The sequence below is a fragment of the Tiliqua scincoides genome, chromosome 1 (genome assembly GCF_035046505.1).
Source record: "Tiliqua scincoides isolate rTilSci1 chromosome 1, rTilSci1.hap2, whole genome shotgun sequence".
In the NCBI taxonomy this organism is placed as follows: Eukaryota; Metazoa; Chordata; class Lepidosauria; order Squamata; family Scincidae; genus Tiliqua; species Tiliqua scincoides.
Window position 1 is genome coordinate 143,856,205 of NC_089821.1, and position 23,056 is coordinate 143,879,260.

Sequence of the window (23,056 nt, forward strand, 5' to 3'; positions counted from 1 at the left end):
ATCGTGCTGCTCTGGGAAACCCAGAATGAAAGGAATTTGGGAAGCAATGGAGAGAAACCTCCAGTCCTATTCAGCAAAAAGACACTGAAGTTTAGGTGCCAGAGGAATTTTCCCCAACCTGAGTTAATGTGAGGGCTGAAAATTGCCCTTTTTAGATGAGATTTTAAAGCAAGATAGGGGGGTGTCTCTCCATTCATGTCTAACTGGTTAGAATACCCGGGGCAAGTCCCCTCAAGGGTACTGTAAAGAATGAACTGATGTTTCCTCTGATGTTTTGTTAGGCTGCTCTGTCCTTTCATCAGGGTAGACTGCTGTGGATCTGCTAGAATGTCTCTAGGGAGCCCATTCTACATTTCCCTCAATCAGACCTGCTCATAAATTTTGTTTAAAAATCATTATGTGTAGCAATCAGATGGCACACACACCATGTTACCGTACTTCACCCAAGTATCATGCTGAGCTTTTGATAACTAAGCCTTGGAATTGGACAGCCTATACTTCATCAAATTTGCCTTCAACTGAAACAAATTTGTAGGTCATTTGCTGGAGTGGTTCAGGTAGGAAGGAGGGGAGCCAGCCTGAGGTTGTATTTAGCTGATAATGCAACCATACTGCATTTCCTAACCATGCTAATCATAGCCAGCACCACAGGATACATACTTTAAAACAAACTTCTTATCGGATTCCATCATTGACTGAGTAGATGTTGGATCAAGCAAAACTTAGCTGGAACATTCGTGATCAGAAAAAAATACCAAAGCCAACACTATCCATTAGTGGCTCTAGCTTTTGTTCTTTAAAAAAAAAAAAGTTCCACTGATAAGTAAATTTAGCCATATGTTCAGTTTATCAGCAGCTACCTTCTTCATGCTCTTTTTTCCCCCTCGGGTAAGAAAAATATACAGTGCCCCTAAGCCATAATACCAGCATGCTAAGAAAGTAAATTTTTGAAAGTTGTGTTTGCTGTAACAGATGGAACAGTAAATTATTCACCTCTTCTGGCATCAGACAATCCTCCATTCAGTCACCATGGATGTTACCTTAATATTTTGAGCTGATGCATCTGATTGTGCCTTTTCCTTATTTTGATATTCTATAGAGATAGTTGGCCTCTCCTCCCCTCCCCCCCAGCCATACACAATTCAGATATTTTCTTACTAGTGGAAATGGCAGTTCTGTAGCTTGCTTCTCCCATTACAGCAAAAGTGGAGCAAAGAGAAGTGATAGTGATACTTTTCTCAGTTGTGTATATTGTATGAGTCTGCCCACATTTCATAAAAGTATTTTGCCAGATTTAAAAGGCAAATGAAAACTACTTATGTTTTACTTGAAATAGTTGAAACAATTCTAGAGAGCTGTGTGTAAACAGAGCTCCATGTAGTCTAGGTTTCACTTGAACTAAACACCCGGAGAACGCTCTCTGTGTTCAGTGCCTGAAGAAAAACACTGAACACAGGAATGTCCTGGGATGTGCTCAGGGACCTTGTTGATGTGGGAGGTTTGGATAGTTGGCATGTTCCCATTTGGCCTGGCATGCATTTGTTCTTAAATAAGAACATCTGAAGAGGGTTCATAAAAACTGAAAAAAATAAACATCATGCAGAGTACATTGGGATGAGCCACGGTAGTGGCAGAGCACATGTTTGCATGCAGAAAGCAGAGTTCAGTATGTGGCATATCAGTGTGTGGTTCAGTGTGGAAAGACCCTGGCTAACAGCTGCAGAGCTACTACCAGTTGGTGTAGTAGACTATATTGATTTAGATGGACCAGTGGTCTGACTCAGTATAAGAAGCAGTATGTATATTCATATGCAGGTGTTTATGTATAGGGGTATGTTTTTTTATTTATTTTGGGGACAGGGTGATGATTTTTCCAAAATTTCTTGATTAAAATAGCAAATTATGGTGTTATGTGTTTTTGTCCAAATTCTTATTAAAAATTATACAAAGAGCACAATAAAGCACAATAAACATTTCAACTTAATTATTTAACAGTATTTATATACCGCTTTTCAACAAAACGTTCACTTTGAACTCTGTATCATTTTAGACTGTTACCAAACATATATATATATATATATATATATATATATATATATATATATATATATATATATATATATATATATATATGTTTTTCAAGTCTTGCAAAAGTGCAGCACCACAAACACAAGCAGAATTTTTTTTTTTAAATAAAAAAATCACAGTATCCCCCCTTTGCATCCCAGAATGGCATAAACTGTGCAAAAAAGCCACAGAAAGTTATCAGGTCAAGGTGCAGTACAACACAGAAAAAATAAAATCAGAGAAAGGCTTTACTGAGCCTTGCTTGGTTTTCCAGGCTTCTCAAAAGTGCAGTACCACGCAGACAAACCCAGAAAAGGTATTTACAAAGAGTGGCTTGGGGCAGAGGGAAGATCCAGATACTAAATTCATCTGATCACAGATCACATACAGATCACAGTTTAGAACTCAATTGACTCACCTTCCAATTACACTACAGTGCTGGTACTCTACTTGGCATTCCACCCCCCACCCCACACACTCATGTCCCTTCCCTCCCAGCTGCCGCACATGCACACACCAATTGCAGATACTTTCACTCAGACACTTCACCATCGGAAACGCTTCCGAGACTTGCTGTCTTAGTGAAAACTACTTGTGGGTTCCTCAAAAATAAGCAACAGTGGGTTTTTGTGTGAAATGAGTGGTTTTTCGTTTTTTGATCTTAATATCGTTTAATATCACGATATGAGCAGAAATTCTCATTATTTTGCATTCTGTGTGGGTCACCAAAAACACAACCCTATTTATGAAACATTGATAGTCATGTAGAAAATTCATTGCATGACATGGTTGTTAGGGTCCAACTAGATGACATGTGGGAGATCTGTGATCAGAATGCTAACATAATTTTTACATCTTATAAGGAGCCGTGGGTGTGGGGGGTAGAATTGGCTCCGTAGTGCTGGATGGGTATAGTGTTTAACCCTTTTCCCTGCACTGTTTTTCCAACTGTAATATTTTCCCCCAAAGCTGCTGATAGGCTTCCAAGGTAAAAACCACCACCAGATACAGTATGAGTCACTGACATTATCTCGGGTGAGGCTGATAGCAGCTTTGGAGAGAGGGGAATGACTTCATTCAGAGAAACAGACTGGGTGAAGTGTTAGCCTCGTTCTACCAATGCCCCAATCCAATCCCCCCATCTGCCAGCTACTCTTAAGGCTTAAGCAATTAACAAATTGTCAGGAGGTTTGGTCATGCATCTTCCACATTGCTTCTTGCTTGGACCTGCTATTTATCTACATATGATCCTGTTTGCAAGAAGGGCAAAATTCTGTTAGTCTAAATAAGGTTTTTGGATTTTTCCCTCCTATATCTTTCTGTTCTTGTTTGTTCTGGTTCAGTGTTTTACATATTCCTCTTTGAAAACTCATTTAATTTTCTCCTGGGCATCTTAAATTTTGCTTTTTCTCTCCTGAACTATTGTGCTGTAAACTCTCTGAAAACAGCTATGCATTACATATCCCATTCCCCAAGAGGGAGGGGAAAAAACTATTCAGAATGACTACGTAGTATTTCTTTATGAGATAAGCAATCTTCCAATTTTCTGCATAACTTTCTGATTCGGCTTTTATACACAAAGCATGTCCTAATCCCTTATACTAATAGCCTCCTAATTTTTATCATATTGGCAAAGCAATTTATCTCTGTGTTCCTCTCCCCAATGCGATTTGCAAAGTAGCTTCTATTGTGCTTTGCAATATTTTATTGTTCAAACTGTGCAGGGAAAAATCAGATTTTTTTTTTCTAAATAAAATTTTTCCAGCGAGGGGTGGGAAAGAATCAATTTCCACTCAGCATATCCTGAGCATCATTGTTTAGAAAACAATACAGAGCAGACTGATATCCCCAACTCTTGAATACTGTGAGGTATTTTGCCATTTCCATTGTTTTTTATCACCATTACGAGAATCAAAAAGTTACCTCTGGTGTATAGTGATCATACACTGTACATAGCTCCAGAATCTTTCACAGTAATGACCCTTTCTCTTTTTTCATTTGCATTTATAGTATACTCTTACTTTTTCTTGCTGTTGCTTATATAGCCAAGCAACTTTATTCTGCCTCCAAATGTTCTCAGATGAGGAGACCAACTTGCTGCCTAAGTGGAAGATCTCTGGCCTCTCATTGGCCTGAAAGTTTGCCATTCCAGCCTTTGGACTTTGGAAAAAAAAGAGTTGTTTGTCAAGAGCGACAGTTTTATTGTGGCTTTAGTAAACCATAGACTGAGAGAAATAGATTAGGTCTGATTAGTTACAATATGTATGGTTTGTGCTTTTTTAATTACAAAGTGTGCTTGTGAAACCCTCCCTAGCCTGAAAACATCACTTCTGGATTTTACAAAAAACCAGAAGTGACCTTCTAAGGCCTCCCAGAGCACAGCTCCCATAGCTTTCTGAGGGTCCATTTGGGTTTGACCTATGGATAATGAAATTCACAGGTCCAAAATTCATGGATACTGACTCTGTATGTCCATTGCATGCACACTGATTGTACAGAACTGGGTGTCTGTGTAAGTGCTGCACAGCCAGCCCTCTGCCTAGGGAGCACCAGTTTGAGATTTCCACTGCAGCATACCAGTTAATTATTATTAACTGCTTAATAATTTTAGCAGTTTAGGGAATTTCCTTAGAGCCATAGGTAATAAGGAACAAGAATGAAGTTGGAGCAGATAAGTTAAATATCTGTCTTAACATGTGCCTCAGCATGTATGAAAATAACTTAATCTAGCTAAGGAATAGAAATCTAAAAAAGGAGGAAAAGTTAATAGTGGTTATTTTTAGAATTAGGATTTGTCCCGAAGTGTTACCTTGTAGGTAGGTCAGTGGGAACTGCAAAGAGACACAGTAGGGTGTTGTTTTTCCTTATGCAAGATGGTAAAAAATTTGACAGTTTTGATAAGACAACTACAGGGGGGAAAAGAAACCAATGAAAGTACAAAGCATCCTAAAACAAGCACTAATGATGAAATGGGCTGCTATGAAGCAGTATAAATATTTAATAAAGATTACTGAAGTTGAAGATGGAACAAAGATAGTGAGATAAATAAAAGGATTAAACACTCTTGAAAGCATAGTGGGAACAAAAGAGAGTCAGGTTTTGGGACTATTGCAGAATAAGAAAAGAAAGTTGGTAACAGCGATGAGCAGAGATGATTGTGTTCAGAATTCAAAGGAATGTGACTATTTCTCACACGCACACAGAGTGAGCAAGATGGGGAAAGAGAGTCTCAGATGTTCTGTAGATGTGTGGAAACAAAACCAAGAACACAAAATCTAAGCCATGAAACAATCTGAGTAAAATATCTTAGGGCACAATCCTAACTAACTTTCCAGCACTGGCATAGCTGTGGCAGTGGGGCATGTGCTGCATCCTGCAGTTGGGGAACAGTCTTGGAGGCCTCCATAAGGTAAGGCACTGTTTGTTCCCTTACCTAGGAGCTGCATTGCGCTTACATCAGTGCTGGAAAGTTGGGTTAGGATTGCAGCCCTAGTCTAATATTTTCTCAAATTCATACAAAAGCTGATCCACAAAAACTTAGGGCCCAATCCTGTCTAACTTTCCAGTGCTGATACATCCCTGAGGTAAAATGTTCTCTTACCTTGAGGAGGCCTCCATGACTTTTACCACCACCACTACAGGATGTAGCACACACCCCATTGGCGTGGCTGCATTGATGCTGGAAAGTTGGACAAGATTGGGCCCTTAGACAAGCAAAACAGATATTTGCAAAACCACTGAGTTGCAGGACCAAACCAGAGCTGATGGTGATAGAGCACAGGGACTAGGACAGGTTCATGACACATGCATCCATTGTTTCAAGGGGCCAGTTGCCAGACTTAAAGTATTGTCCAAACTCTCTGCGTTAGAGATGAACAGGAAGTCTAGTGAAGGATCTTATTTAAAGGTTGAAGTAGGGGAAAAGGCTACTGCAGAAACAGAAAAAGTTTTAAATTGAAGTTCATCCTTTTAATTTTCAAAGTCAAAAACCTTTATTGGCATAAACACTTTTTCAGTTTGTTGAGCAAGATTTAAAAATTCAGACATCTAACGTTTCTCTTTCTGAGATAACCATTGTTTTTTTCTGGCTCCATCACTAGAAATAACAAAATTCAGCCAAGAGGATATTACTGGATGGATATTTCACCAGTGCAGTTGAACATGTATGTTTGCCTGCTGCTGGGGAATCAGTGCTCCAGTGTGCAAAAATAAATTTAAAAAAAAAAAAAATCTGTATCCTTCAGCCAGGATTACAAGAAAGAAATGATGTCTTGCCATGTTCTTCTTACATTTTCTGTTTGGCAGAAGAAACATTTGCAAAGCATTATGGGATAGAACTCCAGTATGCTGCTGTCCTTTGTAGGAAAGCAAACAGTAATGGAGACCACACCTAGAACGCATGCCTCTGTATCCGCGGCAGTTCTGTTCCAGAACCCTCCGCTGTTAAGTGAAACCGCAGATATGGGCGAACGCCTCCCCCATCTTCCAGAGCTGAGTGGAGCTCCTCACCTCTGGAGGGTCCTCTGAGCCTGGCAGTGTAAAAACATCACTTAAGAACATAAGAACATAAGAACAGCCCCACTGGATCAGGCCATAGGCCCATCTAGTCCAGCTTCCTGTATCTCACAGCGGCCCACCAAATGCCCCAGGGAGCACACCAGATAACAAGAGACCTCGTCCTGGTGCTCTCCCCTACATCTGGCATTCTGACTTAACCCATTCCTAAAATCAGGAGGTTGCGCATACACATCATGGCTTGTACCCCATAATGGATTTTTCTTCCAGAAACTTGTCCAATCCCCTTTTAAAGGCGTCTAGGCTAGACGCCAGCACCACATCCTGTGGCAAGGAGTTCCACAGACTGACCACGCGCTGAGTAAAGAAATATTTTCTTTTGTCTGTCCTAACCCGCCCAACACTCAATTTTAGTGGATGTCCCCTGGTTCTGGTATTATGTGAGAGTGTAAAGAGCATCTCCCTATCCACTCTGTCCATCCCCTGCATAATTTTGTATGTCTCAATCATGTCCCCCCTCAAGCGTCTCTTTTCTAGGCTGAAGAGGTCCAAACGCCGTAGCCTTTCCTCATAAGGAAGGTGCCCCAGCCCCGTAATCAGCTTAGTCGCTCTCTTTTGCACCTTTTCCATTTCCACTATGTCTTTTTTGAGATGCGGCGACCAGAACTGGACACAATACTCCAGGTGTGGCCTTACCATCGATTTGTACAACGGCATTATAATATTAGCCGTTTTGTTCTCAATACCCTTCCTAATGATCCCAAGCATAGAATTGGCCTTCTTCACTGCCGCCGCACATTGGGTCGACACTTTCATCGACCTGTCCACCACCACCCCAAGATCTCTCTCCTGATCTGTCACAGACAGCTCAGAACCCATCAGCCTATATCTAAAGTTTTGATTTTTTGCCCCAATGTGCATGACTTTACACTTACTGACATTGAAGCGCATCTGCCATTTTGCTGCCCATTCTGCCAGTCAGGAACTTCTAGTTCCTCCTTAAAATTGGAAGACCTTTAAATACCTTATAAGGCATTGGGAGGGGTTTTCACGGAGAAACTGGAAGTGACTTTTTCACTATCAGGCTCAGTCTGAGTCAGACGTCCGCAGCCTCTGCTGGGCTCAGAGGACCCTCTGGAGACAAGGGAAGTGGAGCTCCCCTTGCCTCTGGAGGGGGCATGCGTGAGGGGTCCCAGACCCGATCTGCGGATAAGTTCATTAGTCCATTGTCCCAAATAACTTGGGGAGAGAGGCATTTCCTGATCATAATCATTTACAGTTTGTTGCAGGACATCTACAAAATCTGCTTCTTTCTGAGAGTTTTTAGCATGAGCCCCTCTGCAGTGAAGACACCATCTTGAAGAGCATTGAGGCGGCAAGATGCTGTTCTTACGATGTAGACTTTTCAGAAGTGAATGCATCATTGGAACCTAGAGCAACAACATTTGAGTGACTCCCCCTTCCCTTCTTGAAGTAAGCAAAAACAATCCTTTGAAAACAGGTTCCCTGCTCCATTGGAAGGTTTCCACATTTCCCGCAGTTAGAGTGGCATCTTCCAATTTGCCTTTAAATTATCTGAAGTGGCTGGAGTTTTCAAAGCACTGCTCCATAAAATGAGTAAATGGGATTGTTTTCTGTGGGTTACTGATCAAAACCCCTGAAGTCTTTTAAAATGGCTTCAGTCCCCACATTTAAATGAATGGCAAGCTGAAGGATAATTTCAGTTCTGTGGGTTTATTAAAAAGTCCATTGCAATAAATGCCTTGGAGAGTCTTCCCTTGGCAGAGTAAGCTTGGGCACTTTTCCATTTTATTTCCTACAGGACTAGTAATTCATGTAGTTTAGACCCTGCACTCATTTAATTTTGAGAGCTACTAGCCTTTCCCCCTAATTTCTCCGCCCCTTAGCGTTTGGTCCCTCAAGATGCTCACTAATTCAAGCAGAAGGGTTCATTAAAGAGTGAGCTCTCTTCAGGGAGATGCCATTTCACCATTTGTCCTTGTTCCTCCTTCACTAAGCCCATACATTAGCAGCAGCACGGCCCTGACTTGGAGAAGTAAAAAAAAAGAAAACATACATGCACACACCCCCACCCCCTGCCCCTGAGCAGACTGTGAAGCTTGGAAGTTAAAGAAAATTGAAAGTATGCCCATTTGGACCAGAGAGAGAGAGCATCTGCAATTCATTTTGTTGGGAAAAAAAAACAAAAAACAGCATCCAATCACCAGTACACATATGGTGTAAGTGTTTGAAAAGTTCACAGCCTGGCAAACAGGGCCACTCTGCTCCCATCCAAGTTTGCAGCAAACAGAATGGTCCATCTGTGAACTAAGTCCTTGGCTGGCTTCCTTACTTTGTGCAATATATGTTACAGTGCATCAGGAGGACAGGGTTGTGTAGGCAGCAGGATCAGATTTATGGCACCGATACTGTCTGCTTCTCATTAATATTGATTTTTGAATATTTCATTTTTAACTACAGCTGGAAAGACCAAAGTAGTCCCTTTTCTTCTCCGTTTCCTAAGGAAAGAGAATTGGCAGCAAACAGTTTACTTTTTAAAGAAGAGTTAATTATGGCTTATCACTTTTTTTTCCTTGTTGTGTCCCCAGAGACATCAAATTACTTGATGTTTGTCAGGAATTTCTATTAGAAAATAATTAATAATAATAATATCTTCAGTCCAAATTATATGTGCTAAGACAAGTGATTACACATTAATATTTCTAGGCTTTTGTGCATGCATGATGCTGGAATGCTGTATAAAACAATGTGATATAATTAGTCAATCTTGTTGATTCTATGGAATTTACAGACTTGGAAGCCATGAACGGCTGTTATAACAACTCTTTTTCGCCAGGAAGCTTGTACTCTGGTGGTTCTTCCTCTGTAGATTTGACAGAAGGGTTGCACATATTCTGCAAATCAAATGACTGAGTCAAAGATAATAATCTGTCATTTCTGTGGACTTGTGTTTTTGGCTTTTTTTTATTTTGGTATGGGTTAAACTAAACATGTTTGTATCAATAAGTCATGCTTAAAACTGGAAAGAGCCCCTTGATTGTCTAAAAGGAGCTGCAGGTTTGGGGGTGGTGGTGGTAGAATTCTGATTGGCACTGAAGTACACAGGGAGGGGGAGCTTAGCCCTTTCCTTTCATGCTGTTTTCCTGCTGTTTGGAGGAAATAGACACTTTGGGAGCATATCCAGTCTCTTTTTGACATAAGTTGCATGTCTGTTTGACCCCAAGTGACGTCATATCACAGTTCAGGTAGCAACAGCTTAGTTATAGTCCTATGCAGTGAAGCTTCTCCCAACATTTAGCTAACCTGGCCCTCATAAACCTCTTGCATAAATGCTGAATGTAAGCCTGCTGCCTAACAAACCCCTTTGCTTTTCCCCCTTCTTTTTCATGCACATATGCCTGCACATGCCTGCTTAGCTTGCAGTTGTCTCCATCAAGATAAGCCCTTTGTTTTGGGAAGCCAATGAATGGCTCTCTCTTTTTGTATCAACACTGTATTTTTCATAGTCTCCCAAAGCTCAATCTCTGGTGATTTTTAAGCTCTCTGCATTTTTTTCTTGTTGTTGCAAATAAGCAGTACCCAAGATGTGTGTTCCCTTCCAGGAGAGGTAGCAATAGCAACTCACACAAGAAATGCCCTCCCAAGCAGATATCAGCAACTAGAATCATTGCGGTTCTTAGTCTGGCTGGCTAAGCGGTTATGATCCTAGGAGGACCCTAGAAAAAACTGGAGTATTGAACCATGAACCAGAAACCTGTGCACATTCCTGATCTTGTCTGATCTCAGAAGCTAAGCAGGGTCAGGCCTGGTTAGTACTTGGATGGGAGACCGCCTGGGAATACCGGGTGCTGTAGGCTTATACCATAGTCTTTCGAGACTGAAGGTTGCCAACCACCAAACCTGTTATTGTACCCACTTTGCACTTGGGAGGACTAGTCATTCGGCAGATTGGTTTCAGTCCTGTGCTAGACTGCAGCAAAGTGACTCTTCCAACATTAGCTCTAGCAGTGGTGGAGCCTGGATGATGTGGGTGCCTTCGCTCCCTTTGTAACAGCAACATTCTGAGATCATATGTGTGGGATCTTGTGGTAGGTGCCCCACCAGTACCCTCATCCCAAAGGGGTAAGTCAGTGTCTTCAGGTTGAGGAAATGACATCACGCTTCTCCCCTCAAACATAGGCAAAAGGTTCACCAAAGCAATTTACCTTCTTTCATGCAGCATGGAGCAAAATCCTCTCCCTTGAGTGGTAGCTGTTGGGGTGCCTTCGTCATGAAGGGAATGCTCTGGGAACCTCTACTTAGGGTTCCCTTAAGTGGGGGGATGGAACACTGCCCCACCTGGCTCAGTCCTGTCACTGGCCTCACCAGGGGCAGTCAGTTATCTTCTGTCTCTCCGGAAGTTCTCTTAGCCTCCTCCTCTTGCTCCTGTCCTTCACCCGCCCAATCTGTTACTTTCCTACCCTGTTTGTCTGCTTCTGTTCCATTTTTCTGCAGCTTTGGTCTCTTTTCTCTGTCTCCTCCCCCCCCCCCCCGACTCTGCTCTCCCCTTGCATCCCCTCTGGGCCTTTCTGTTGGCACTCTCTTTCTCTTGTCTCCTCCTTGCTCCCACCCCTTCTTCCTGCTTATCCACCTCTTTTATAGGCTGCTGAGAAGCTTCCCTGGGTGAGCAACCAGCATGCTTTCAGCTGGCTGTGCTGTGGAGGTGTTATGGGCACCTCCATGGATGCTCAAAACGAGGCCCAAGATACAGGAAAAAAAACAAAACCTGGGGCCATGGTGACTTGTGGCCCACCACAGATCTACACCATAGTTCTTTTTTCTTGCACCAGATTCTCCCATCCCAGGAACTTTTCCTAGTGGTGAAGACCAGAAGAGATTGTGAAGAGCTCCAGAAGGAACTCTCCAAACTGGGAGAATGAGCAGCAAAATGGCAGATGCATTTCAATGTAAGTAAATGTAAAGTCATGCGCATTGGGGCAAAGAATCAAAACTTTACATAGAGGCTAATGGGTTCTGAGCTGTCTGTGACAGATCAGGAGAGATATCTTGGTGTGCTTGTGGACAGCTCGATGGAAGTGTCAACCCAATGTGCGGCAGCAGTGAAGAAGGCCAATTCTATGTTTTGGATCATTAGAAAAGGTATTGAGAATAAAACAGCTAATATTATGATGCCGTTGTACAAATCGATGGTAAGGCAACACCTGGAGTATTGCATCCAGTTCTGGTCGCCACATCTCAAAAATGATATAGTGGAAATGGAAAAGGTGCCAAAGAGAGCAACCAAAATTATTACTGGGCTGGGGCACATTCCCTGTGAGGAAAGGCTACAACGTTTGGGCCTCTTCAGCCAAGAAAAGTGGCGCCTGAGGGGGAACATGATTGAGACAAACAAAATTATGTAGGGGCTGGATAGAGTGGATAGAGAGATGCTCTTTTCCCTCTCACATAACACCAGAATCAGTGGACATGCACTAAAATTGAGTGTTGGGAAAGTTAGGACAGACAAAAGAAAGTGTAATTAGTCTGTGGAACTCCTTGCCTCAGGAAGTAGTGACGGCATCTTGCCTTGATGCCTTTAAGATTTCTGGAGGAAACGTTCACCATGGGTCACAAGTCATGGAAGGTATGTGCAAGGTAGAGGTAGGCTGCCTCCGATTGCCAGATGCAGGGGAGGGCACCAAGATGCAGGTTGTGTCTTTTGTCTAGTTTGTTCCCTGAAGCATTTGGTGGGCCACTGTGAGATACAGGAAGCTGGACTAGATGGGCCTTGGCCTGATCCAGCGGGGCTCTTCTTATGTTCTTAACTAGAGCAATGCTAGAGTGGGAGAAGGAGCCTTGGCATGGACTCCTTCCACTGGATCACTTGGGCGCTATTGAGCAGTGAGGTTAAGCAGCCCTGTGCTGCAGTGGCTCTCATGCTGCTCAAGTTGAACCTCAGAAGGGTCCAAGAGGTTGCAAATATACAGTGCATATCATGTCACAGTGCATGTCACAGTGCAATCATGTTTTCCTTCCATGAACAACCACTATTGCATTCTTGTGAATTACAATTCTGCTCTACCACTTTGTAGCTGAACTGAGGAATGTTCTACCTGCAAAATGTCATAATTTTGCTCCTTTTTCAGACTAATTAAGGTGAGTTTTGCTAGCAGTTCTCTTGACTGCTGCATGCATCGCTTTCTAGTCACTGGTGCTGTGGATGGAGGCATTTGCTTGCATGCTAGTGGAATGACATTGCCTCTTAGGACGGTGCTGCTATGGCTCAGAATCTCCTGCTTGATAGACATCAGCGTGAGTGTTGGCTGCCTTGCCAATCATGAGAATCTGCCTTAATTTAACAAGATGTGCCTAGATGAGCAGATGTATAACTTAGCCTTAAAATCATGGCAATGTGACAACAGATAGGAACATGGTCTGAATGGAAGCAAATATTAAAATACAACGTCTCTGGGATACTTGACAGAATGCAGAATTCCAAGGCGACTAAAATGTAGCATTTGGCAACCACCGTTAGGAACATCTCGTGACTGAAGTTAGGAGTAAGAATATCGACAGCCCTTCAAATACTGGATTACTTGCAAGGTTCTTAGAAAGATGTTGCAAGATTATCAATAGTTCTCATGAAGCATTGAGTACATTTATTGCTTCCGTAGCAGGCAGGAACTTTAAATTGGCATGATGGATTGGCTGCAGAGTGAGCTGCAATCAATATGGCACATTTGAATGAATATCATGGCTTTACAGTTCATTAAGGTTGACTGGCTTATTTAGCATTTCAAGGCAGTAAAATGGCTGAGATCAGCTGTGTAATTTGCTAACAATGGAAATCCTGCCTCATTTTGTAGCCTTTGTTCATTTTGCGCATATGCAATATAGTTCGGGCCTGTTTATGGAGATCATCATTGTTATGTCTCTTTCAAACTTGGAAGGATCTGTCCTTCAGGGAGAGTTTCAGAGAATGCCTCTCATGTGCCAAAATGCTTTTTTTTTGTGCTGACATTAAGGTAAAACTGCTGTAACTTTAAAACAAATATGGCAGTGCTAATTCAATATTAATGTAAGGAGTGCAATCCACTGCAAGTTCTCCCTTGCAAACTCTGTGGAAGCGAATTGGAGTTGAACACGAGCATGGTAACTGTGCCACTCATTCCAATGGGAGTTGTATAGGATAACTTTCCTATACAAGTTGATTGTATTGAATAAGTGAGGGCAGCAGTGCACGCTAGACCTCTTCTAATAACTCAGCTATTGATTGCTCAGAACTCACTGGGAAAAGCCCAATGCACAAAACTTAGATTGGTTTTTAAAAAGAGAAAAGCACAACTTATTAGAGGACTGATTCTAGTTCCTAGTCTACATGGGCCCAGGATTATTCAGGACCAGAAGGAGATAATACATGGGCTTTTGCTGCAAAACTAAAACCTTTTTCTCAGTTCTCTCATGTTGCCTTTCTCATCCTGAAGCCTTCTGGGTTGGAGGAGGGACAATAGATCAGTGGTGGAGTGCATGCTTTTCATGTAAAAGGTCCCAGGCAGTGTCCAGTAGCAAAAGTTAGCATATGCTACATGCCTCATATTTTTGAGGGCCCCATACTAAATGTTTGCAAGCTGTTTCTGTTGAAATTGGCATATCACAATCTGGCAACACTGTTGGGGAGCTGCACGGCATGTAATCTTTATGGATGCCTTGAATAACATGATACAAAGAAATAATGATCTGGCTGTATAGTAAATGAAAAAACTCAATTATTTTACTATGCAAGTGAATAATTTATGTTTTAATATTTATGTGCATTTTAAAAACGTAGGCCCCTTTATAACATATGCTATAGGCTCCACAGTAGCCAGGTTCAATCCATGGCACTTCTCAGTAGGTCTCTTATCTGAAACCCTGGAGAACTGCCAGACAACTAGGATAATATTGATCAATCAATGGTCTGACTCTGTGTATGCTCACATGGTAGATATAATACAAAACATATTTTCTGTGCATTACGCTTGCAGGCTATCGTGCTTTGCCACCTCTTTTATGAATTTCTAGTAACAAATGACAGAATCTCATTCTTGGTGACAAAACTTGAACTAGTGAAAAATGTTCTATAAAATGTGTAAAGAGCCTGCTTGTTTTCTCAAGCACTGTGTTCATCTGCATTCTGGGTCTTGTTGCACCTGTTCTTTTTGCTCACAAAAATGCATCTTGGGTTTCGTAGTGTTGTTGTTGTGTTTAAAGTTGTTGAATTTTACTTGAGTTCATACTGCATCATGAATCCTTGATCATAAAGCCGCATAAAGTAACCTTATGTGTTTCACCCAGTGGAACAAAAGTGAATGTATTAAAATGTAGCAATATTAGATACATTGCACACATATATAAAATTCTTATTGCTGTAGTGCTAGAAATACTATATTTTCTGAGTGTATATGTGATAAAAGCAACGTGAATTTCAGTCAGTCAGTCTAAAATTTCAGAACCGCACTCCACTTGATGGAATCATACATTTTCAGTTTATGAATGAAAATTGGCTGACAGCCATAACCTTGATTGAGCTCAGGTTTGTCTGACAACGTGTAACAATGTCTAACAGGTGAAAAAAAAATGTATCAAATAATTGGCCAAGATGTCACTAGATTTTAGTGACTTTTAGAAGTTTTTGCATAATGTTTAAACATCAATTTTTGACCAAAGTTTTACAAGAAATATGTCAGCTGCTTAGATCTCATACAATTGTATAGCCTTCTCAATATGCAGGTCATCTTACATTGGATGATCTTCCAGATTATTTTTTGGGAAGGGGAGGTTGTATGTGGTACCTTCAGCTTACTTCTTGACAGGTTGAGGTTTCAAAATAAATTTCACTCTTGGCCTGTGTTTCCTTTAGCTTTCTCAGCACAAATCAAGCTGCTGACCTTAAGAGCCCAGCGACAATGTTCGGTGTCGCAAATGTGCCATAAGGCATACCTGCGACACTCTGCGCTGGCTCAGTGCAAGCCCGCGTTGCGTGGAGGATGAGGGATTGCCGTTCTCCGGGTGAGTGCTGGGTGGTGGAATAGGAAGTCAGGGTGTGGGGGGAGGTGTTCCGGGGGGGAAGGTATGGCAGGGGCAGGAGGGGCAGAGATGGTTGCAGGCCCTGCTGCCATATCCTAACCCCCCTCCTGGCCCGGGAGAGCTGACACAGGTCTTCTCAAATCTGCACCCGCTCAATAGCGGGCACATATCTGAGGAGACCCATCAGGGCTGCCTGGCCATTAAATGGGGTAAGGGAGCATAAGCATAAGCATGCATAAGCTCCCTTACCCCAAGTAGCCCCGGCGCTACTTTGCAGACCAATGGGATGCAGCGTTAGCCATTTCAGCACCACTGCAGCCCTGGGAAGCACAGGAGTGGGCTTTGAGTCATGCTGGAATAGTACCATACTTCTACTGAAATCTCAAAGGGATAGTTTTTTTTTTTTTTTTTCAAAAAACCTAACCAGCTTTTACAGCTATGTGTTCATGTCTTAGCGCCTTCCCTCACTCCCTAGTTAGTTTCTTTAATTATATTGGAGGGGTGGTTTGTCCAACTTACCCTCTACCTGTGATTTGGGAAATTACCCAAGAAATGAGGGAAGTGGCTGGGACCTGCACACCTAAGAATCATGCATGATCATAATTGTGTGGGGCCTGTTCGGGTTAAAAAACAGTATCCCAACTAGCCATATGGAAAAGCTGGGCTGAGTGAGCACTGCACATATGTAATTTTATGTAAGCATTAAAAATATTTACAAGTATTCTGTGGTATCCATGGATCTGCTTATCTGTTTTCCCGTTCATGAAGGTAATCGACAAAAACAAATGTAATGGAGTGGGGTTGGTTTTTTTTAATAAAATAATATAAAATATAAAATAATTCATAAATAAATAAATACTTTTCTCCCTGAAGGGCATCCAAAGTAGCTTACAAAACCATAAAACCTCATTTAAAACAGTAATTTACAATATGCACATTAAAATATTAACATTTAAAATATTACCAAAAAGCACAAGACTAGCTGCAGTCACCTCTTAAGAAAGGGCAAGACTGTAAAATCTAATCAGCTTGAAGATAATTTACATAAAACCCAGATGTCCGGTATTAAAAGTATTATAGTGGGGTTTTCTTCCCTACGTGTTGGCAGTAGTTTCCTCACCAAGGGGCTCAAAATTTGCAGGTGGTTAAACTAAAAAAATGACATTAAAACTTAATTCCTCCTCCACCACCATGCAGGGTTGTTCCAGTTTTTGTGGCCACTGTGAACGGGGAGGAGGAACAGTCCATACGGAAGGATACAGCAGCAATGGGAGGTGATTTACCCTTGCTAATTGGGTAAGAGGCACTTTTTCAAGTGGGTGCTCCTCTTTTATTTAGCAGGGGGAGAGTAACTGGCCCTCCTCACCCCAGCAGTGTCTTTTCTAGTGGTTGCCTGCTGGTGTTTTGCATCTTTTAGATTGTGAGCCCTTTTGGAACAGGGAGCCATTAGTTATTGGATTTTTCTCTGTAAACCGTATTGTGAACTTTTGTTGAAAAGCAGTATATAAATACAGTTAATAATATTAATAATAATAATTTATGGTGGGTCCAGTGGTGTAGCTAAGGGGGTGCAGGGGGTAGCAGTTGCACCAGGCAACAAGCTTTAAGGGGGCAACAAGCTGAGCTTGACACTAGTGACCAAAATTGTGAAAATCTTGGTATGTATGAATAACACCATCATGTTATATATCATCGGAAAGGTAATTTAATGCTGAATACAATGAAACAAACAGCATTGGAATATCTGTATTCTATCAAACGTTATGGCCAATTAACCAGAAAATGAAAACACAACTGTCTTATACAACAAAAAGTGGATTTTTAAAACTCAAAACCGACCTATGAGACATTGTTCTGAGAGCCAATGACATGTTATTATGTTATTGACATGTTGCAATGACATGTTATAATGATGCAGCATGAAACTAATAAGGTGTTACTATGAGTCAGTTTACATTTCCATGTATCATAATATAGTTACCCCTGCTAACTGGGTAAAAAGGCACTTTTTCAAGTGGTGCCCCTCTTATATTTAGCAGGGGGAGAATAACCACACCAGCAGTGTCTCAAACAAATCAGGGACACACTTTTTATTTATTTACATAATTAAATTTGATTTTGTTGGGGGGGGGGGGCTACAAAACATCTTTGACCCCGGGTAGCAGATAGAAGTCTTAGCTATGCCACTGACTGGGGAGAGGCAGCAGAGCAAGTGGGTGGCAAGCTGCTGGGGGGAGGAGGTGGTTTCCTCCCAATTTTCCCTTTTTTAAAAGCCCCGGAGTGACAACACTTCCAGTTGTGACATCACTTCCAGGGCATCATTTTGAGCTTGGCACCGGGCTACACGATCATTAGCTACGCCACTAGGTGGGTCTTTGCCCTACTGCCTTCATTTTCTCCTCTTTTGCTTCTTGGAGCAGTTGGTGTTTGATATAATTCAATATGTTTTTATAAATTTTTTTTCACAGGTTTCTTCTTCTTTTCTCTCTTAAACCCATGGGTGGGAGTGCAACAGATTTTTTTTTCTTCATGACTTTAAACTATCTGAAAACTTTGTAGTTAGAGTGACTCATAATTTAGTGTCTAGAAACCAGTTATTTCTCTTTTTTGAATCTTGGCATGTGCACTCATTTAACATGGGTTTTACACTATTATTATAAAGAATATTTATACAGGTGCCCCTCCCCCTTCTGTATCCATAGAACCCATATTTGCAGTTTCATTTATCCATTGTTCACAGATTTCTCCCTGGCAAACTCATGACTCACCTTTCTTCATTTGCTAGGGCTTTGAAAACACAACTTTTTTTTTTGCTTTGCTACAGAATGCTGTGAAAACAGCAGAGACCTGGGGATTCTTTGGAGCTGCTATACCAGGGATGTCAAACTTGTTTCATACAGAGGGCTGGAAGTTAGCATCCTTGGTGCCTGCTGAGGGCCAGAAGTGACATCATTAAGCAGAAAGTGACATCATTTAGCAGGTGTTGACAAGAAATAAGCACTTCGTTCTAACATAGAAACTCATTAGCTGCAAATGACAGAAGAGAAAAGGTGCAAATCTTGTTCAAGATATGAAAAAGTCCAATGATCAAGCTGGGAGAACACAATTATAATGGGGGCCAGATAAATTGCTTCCAGGGGCCGCATTTGGCCCACGGGCCTTATGTTTGACACCCCTGTGCTAGACTAACACTACAAAAGGCGACAGAGAGAACTGACGGGAAGTGGAGTCTAGTGTTCTCTGTCTGTCTGCTTCCTCTGCTGTCCACTTTCTATTAGTACAGAAGAGACACTAGCCATAGCCACTAGAAAAGAGTGACCATCCCATGCTGGGGTGATGGAGGACAGCTGTTCTCCTCTGCTAAATATAAGAGGTCATCTCTTTAAAAGGTGTCTCTTTGCAGGCGTAACTATTCATCAATCAGTTGCCTCTCATTGCAGATTTGCCTTATGGAGAAATCCAGAACAATTGTGAGCAAATGGGCCTCTTACCCGTAAACTTGACGTTTGAAACTGAAATGTGCGGCGCCCAAACAAGAAACTTCCAGAAGTCCTTTTTAGTGAATGAGTCAAGGCAGGAACCAGAGTTTATGCTGATTCAAGTTCAGAGTTCAACAGGAGGGACACCAGCTGCGATGTTGCAGATGACAAATGGATCCTTGACAGCCCATAAAGATAAATGAGTTCTATAAACCATTGCTCTATCCACCTCACTCTCACCTTTATCAACATCATTGAACACTTTAACCTACATCAAATACATTCTGCACCAGAGCTAGGAAACAGTGCACTCGTTAATAGGCTACTAGATTAAATGCATATGTAAGATACTCACCCGCTGGTCTGTCTTGCCTCCATTTCAATTTTCTGCTCTCACAAGGCTCTTTAGCATTTGAGGCTTGTCAATTAGTTGTCAATCTGCCACCTGGAGAGCTAGTCCCAGCTAGGGAATTTGATCATTGTCAGAGCTGGTGAAAGATTAAAAAAGAAAAAATAATAATGATAAGAGATGTGTCCTTCAGTACATGGATATGTAATAGCCTTTGGAATTGATGTAGGAATCTCTTGGCCTGCTGCCTTTCATTGTTGTTACAGGGTTGCCAGTCTTTTCAGCAATTTGCCGCTGAAAAGTGCATCAGGATTTGTCACATAAAACTTGCCTTGCATCCTAAAATCAGTGTGACTTACCCTGTGTTGAAGGGCACAAACCTGAAAAGCTTTTCCTTGAAAAGTTCTAGCCTTCCTGTTAGATTATGATTGGGAACTTTTGTTTGACCCAGCAAGTAACTTCTAAATTTGATCCAGCGTTTCCACTTCTCCAACCTCTTTCTGTTCCCCTTTGTGCAGCTTCTGAATGATTACGTCAGGTTTCGTCAGAGTTCTGCAAACAGAAATAATCTCTAGGCAGGAAGATTAGATGAGCCCATGGAATAGCCTCAGGACTGAGTTGGAGTGTTACTTGTAACACTCCAAACTTCTTACCCCTGAGGACAATTCATTTATTTATCCTCATAATAAATATTTCTGCATCAACTTCCAACAAAGTTTGAAAAGTGGAATACAGGATGAAATTTAAGTCAGTTATAGTATCCTAAATCAAAGACTAACTGGCATAATCCCAACCAAGTCTATTCAGAAGTAAGTTGTGTTTTGTTCAATGGGACGTACTCTCAGGAAAGTGTGGTTAGGATTGCAGCCTAAAATAGTACTCTCCAGCAAGATTATTATTTTCTGGATTATTAAAAGCTTGGTCCCAAACCTGATCCCAAACCTCCACTGCCTTGTGGCTACATCCAGTTATGGAAAAGGCTTCAGGAGACAACCTCGAGGCAAAATCCGGAGCCGGAGTCCCTGAGGCAGTTCATGGCTGAACACAGTCACGTTCTGGCAACTCCTGTGACGCCGCTGGAACCAACCATATTGGCCTCTGCCTTTCCATTGGACCATTCCAGCGACATGGAGAGGGGGGATTTGCTGCATGGGAAACAGCCTATCCTCCATACCTACTTTACCCAGGCTTCGCGCACTGGAGAGGACACTCTGTTCCAGAACCACCATTCAGAGCGTGACACCATAGTCTTCCGAGACTGAAGGATGCCAACAAAAAAGCTTGGTGGAATAAAAATGTGTTCACCTGCTTATGAAAGGAATCCAGAGGAGGAAACAGACAGGTGAATCTATAGCTCAATCCTATCCTTTCCTACTGTCCAGTGCTACAGCAGCTCCATCCTGTGGGGCCAGGGAAGCAGCACCATGTCTCCTCAGGGTAAGGGAACAAATGGTCCCTTACCCCATGTAACACACAGGTGACCCCATTGGGTCTCCTTGGATCACGCCTGCTATTGAGCCAAGTGCAGAACCGTGTTGGGTTTCCTGCCCTCTCCCCTGCCCTGAAAAGCCCTGCTTGTGTGAGACCATACGTACTCACCACTTGTTTTCAGGCACTGAGGCCCAGTGCCAACTGACACCAGCGAAGCATTGTTAGTTTACAGATTTTATTTCAAGCTCCCAAAGTTGAAGCTAGGGTTATAAATTATGAAGACTATGATGCTGAAATGAATAAACTTCAGAAAATAATCAAAGAAGCCACAAAAACCAAAGACATTTTACCCAAACCTGAAAAAAAATAAAAATAATAATAATAAAAAAATGAAAATTTGGCTCTTGTTGTGGAAGTTTTGTCTGATCTCGATTCAGTATCTTAAGTTGCTGACACTGAAGTAAGAGCAGAGGTGGTTCTTTCAGTGACAGTAAAGATCACGCAGGAGAGTAAACTGACAGCACTAAAGACCAAATTCTCAGTGCATGCACAATCTTCATTAGCATTGACTCATGACAAGATTATCCTCGAATTAGATTCATCTGTATCTAAGACAGTGGCACTCTCTGCCTTTCTAAAGAGGAACTGCTCACCAGCGGATCTGGATGGTAATGCTTTAGTTTCATATAGCACACCAACAGGTATACCAAAATTTGCCCAGTGCAGATTTTGATTACCCTTGTGGTTAGTATGCTTTTCAGCTCAGCCATCAAAAACTGAAAACCAGAGATTAACTGCTGACACCAACAAGCCTCCAGTCCGCCTTGTTACACTTTTTCCAGACTTTGCTGATCAGACTGATGGAGATCAACAAAATGCTTTAGGATTGCAGTTATTAGCTGGATCAAGGGTGACGTTCCTTGCTTCAAAAACATCACAGCGTTACAGAATTCAAAGTGACCTGTTAGAAGATATTTGGCTAATTGTGAAAGAGCTCACTCTTTGGCTTAAAGAACACTTCAAAAAGCAAAACGGCGAAGACTTCACATGTAGTTTTTCTGCCCCAGTCCCTTTACAGGAATATTTTGAAGTAATTGATCATCATTTTGAGTTGTGCTCAAATGCTGCAAAATATGAGTAACTATTACCTGAAAGATCCATACAGTTTAGAGCTATTGAACGACGTCTGCTGGCACAATTTAAAGATAAAACTCTAGTTCCTCTTCAACATCCGGACACCTTGTTAGAAGGAACTTACAGACAGATAATAGCTCTAGCAGATGCAGTGGAGGAAAACCAAGCCAATATGTTTCAGGCGTTCACAAAGTTAAAAAGTGTCACCCAGCTGGTAATTCTCCTGATTAGCCTGTGGCAGAAGCTGAATCCTGACCAAGTTGCTGTTCTGGAAGCCACATTTTTGCCATTAACACAGGATACTCAAGAGCTGGGTCGGGAAGAAAATGTGGGTGCTTCTGTCTCTCACTTGCTGAAAACATGTTTGTCTAAGAGTTTAAAAGAAGATGCTCTGACTCTTACCAATCTGTTGAGTATCCCCAAGGATACTAATAGGCTGAAGAAACATATAATCTTGCTCTATGATCAATTGGCCAAAGGTGGTCATATGTCTCTAAGTATGGACGTTGATGCTCAACAAAGTGCAGCTCTACTAGGTGGTTGTGCGACTGTTCCAGAGTCTGACCTAGAGGAAAGATCTGCTTTGCAAGAGCCCACAACAACATTTACCATCCATAGCCACCTTCCTAAACAGAAGACAAAACCTGAAGTAATGGTCACTAAACTATTTCTGTAAACTACTTCTGTTGGCATTCTCTGAATTCCTTTAGTACTGATTCAATTTTAGCCAACTGAGCCAACCATAACCAGACTGCGCTTGTGCCAGTCTATGTATCTATGACATATGTATTTCTCAGAAACCCCACACAATGGCAAATTTCTCCAGCCTGCACCACCACTTTGTACCTAATTAGAGTAGACATGGCACTAAAGAGAAACCACAAATGCAGCAGTGAGCCCCAATAGATATTCATACAACCTAGGATCTTAACAAAGTGAACAATTGCCCAAGTAATGATTTTCTACTGTGGATTTCTTATGCTTTGTTTGTTAAATTTTATTTTCCTTTCTACTT

General features: G+C 41.7%; 1 pseudogene; it reads left to right on the forward strand.

Moving 5' to 3' along the window:
- The first annotated feature begins 12,205 nt into the window (after nt 1–12,205).
- LOC136645960 (protein PTHB1 pseudogene) lies at nt 12,206–22,717 on the forward strand (annotated as a pseudogene).
- Nucleotides 22,718–23,056: the final 339 nt, after the last annotated feature.